Raw genomic sequence first — 2,492 nt, forward strand, 5'->3', positions numbered from 1 at the left:
CCTCCGACCACCCTCCCTCCCGACCCCGGCAGGCCCCTCCCCCCACATACCGCGCTGAAACAGCTGTTGCGCCCGTGCAACAGGTCTGGAAAGTGCCTTCCCCATCTTTTACCCCACCGCCCCGCACCGTCCCGTCCCCTACGACCCCCATGAGCCCGGGCCGGACGTGCAGTGGGCTGCGATCTCGGGCCAGGGTGCACAGGCGGCTGGAGAAGTGCGGGGCGTCCAGAGTCTCCCGGGGCTACCGGCGGTGGTCGCACTCCGGACTGGCCCCTTCGGGACACCCTCGCGTGTGGTCCCCTGTGCATCCGCCACAGGGTCCCCAGCCTGTCCCTTCAGCGCCGGTCGCCAGGCACTCCCGGGCCGGCTCCCCCCTGCGCTCCGCTCCGCTCCCTTCCATCTTGACTTTTGCCGACGTGGAAATTTTGGGTTTGGAGACGACCTGCGCTCTTATTGGCTGCCGGCGGGCGGGGTCGGAGGTCACGGCTGCTCTCGCTATTCCGCGCCAAGGGGAGCCGCAAAGCGGCTCGTGTCAAGTCAGCAGGTTCCCTCCGCCTCCCCCGGGGTCACGTGCGCCCCGGGCGAGTCCCAGAGACACCTCCTTATGCAAATAGAGCGGCAGTGTTGGGTTGGGGGCGGTCACCGGGGCGGGCGCGGGGGCGCGGCTCGCCAGCTCGGTCGGGGGCGGGGCACTCCAGGTGGCCACCTGGCTAGACGTCCTGTCCCGCCCTCCCGCCCACCCCGCTGCCACAACGCGGGTTTGGCCTGCAGTGACAGTCTGCTGAACGCTGGCCCAAAGCCAGCCCCATTGGCCCAAAGGACCCGGGTTTTGCAAGGTGCCACCGAATGCCCGCTTCCCCCGGCACCCCTTCCAGGATCCCAGGCCAGAGCCTACGTTGGGCCTGGGTCTCTTCTGGGCTGGGAAAGAAGAAGCAGCGATGCTGCCGTCTGGGAAGAGTACCAGCAGGTACTCTGGCAACCGGGGAGGACAGCTTCCTACCCTTGACTGGGAGTTGAAAGAACTAATAGCGAGATTTCTGGTAAGAAAATTCTAGGAAAAAGCAAAATCAAGAATTCACGAAAGTTAAAAGTCGTCCTTTTTAATTAACTGCCCACCACCCATCCACAATTTAAAAGAGGCCAGAAAGCTAACTGAAAGTAGCAAATGCCAGTTCTGGGTTTTCTTCTTTTTCTTTTTCTTTTTTCTTTTCTTTTTTTTTTTTTTTAACGTTTTTCTAAAAATTTTACAGGCCACTGGGTTTCCACTCTGACCTCTGCTGGGTACTGGGCACCCAAGAGTACAACCTGGAGTCCTGCTCTCCTCCCCAATCTGGAAGGAGGTGTGACTCAGGGAAGCTCCCAATTCCCTAAGAAGTCATGGAGTAGGTAAAAGGAATCAATTCTGAATGTCATCCCCAAGCTTGCCAGAGAAGCTGCTTTTGTAGAATAAAGGGAATCAATGAGTGACCACATGACCAGGATGTTTTCCTTCCCTCCCTCTCCCCAAGGAAAAGAAAGTAAATGGCATCGCAAAGATAGACCCCACGTTATAAATGCTGACTCTTTGGTGGCTATCATAAGGTCTCCCAGCCTCCAGTCACCAAAGAAAAAAGGGGCTGAGATATATATATATTTTTCCCCCAGAACTGGCCTAGTTATTTCCTTTTCGTTTAATAAAGTATCTGTGTCATCTTTATAATTTTTTCATCTTAAATCTGGCCGAATGATACAGAAAAACAAAAGAAGTATTTTCATGGGAAGATTCTTACCTGGAAAATTCTTCCCATTCTCTCTTCTTAATATACTCTTTCCTTCTCCCTGTTTCCCCCTATGGAAATCTCTGCTCCTTCCAACTGTTTTATCCTCAAGGATTTTTCTCTCCACTCTCCTTTCTCTTCCCTCTCCACACTGACTTGTTTATCTGACCCTTCCCGGGTTTGCTGGGGCCTCTCCCCAGGCATTGTCTCCTCCAGCCCCCCACCCCCTGCTTGGCCGAGGCCTGCCGGCAGTGCTTGCTGGGCCTCGGAGTTGGTCCCGGCTCTGCCGCCTGTTCTGTTGTGTGCACTGGAATATTGATTTTTCAGTGTGTGTGCGCCGGCTCTGTAAAAATCAATATTTCAGTAGCTCGAGCACAGCGCAGGGCAGTGTAATGGAGCCGGCCTGCTGATGTAACGTGCGGGGTCCACCCTCAGCGATTGAGGTCAGTCAGAAAATGGCAGTGTGCTTTCCTATTTCATTGTTTGCTTCAGAGGGAAGAAAGAGTTTGCATGCCTTGTGTACATCAGATGCCAGGACAAGTTACCTTAGTGTTACTGGGGAACGCGGGAACCAAGTTAGGATAAAAGGCAAAAGGGGATGATGAAAAATGTCCCATTATCCCTTCTAAGAACTCGTATTAAAATATGGGGGGTGGGTATTGTCTGCCATCAATCCTACCAAATTTCGCAGGAGAAAATGAAAAATAGGATTGCTCCAGGAAAGAGCTAGAGTTT

The 2,492-nt window shown here is 54.1% G+C and overlaps 1 long non-coding RNA gene across 1 annotated transcript in view; it reads right to left on the minus strand.

Annotated features, from left to right (window-relative positions):
• The window catches only part of LOC125611503, a 55,286-nt gene extending 53,253 nt beyond the window's left edge, over positions 1-2,033 (minus strand). Inside the window, exon 1 of the long non-coding RNA XR_007341662.1 lies at positions 1,770-2,033. This is a non-coding gene — a long non-coding RNA (uncharacterized LOC125611503). The remainder of the gene's footprint in view (positions 1-1,769) is intronic.
• Between the last annotated feature and the right edge of the window lie 459 nt (positions 2,034-2,492).

This window comes from Marmota marmota, unplaced genomic scaffold, assembly GCF_001458135.2.
Source record: "Marmota marmota marmota unplaced genomic scaffold, marMar, whole genome shotgun sequence".
In the NCBI taxonomy this organism is placed as follows: domain Eukaryota; kingdom Metazoa; phylum Chordata; class Mammalia; order Rodentia; family Sciuridae; genus Marmota; species Marmota marmota.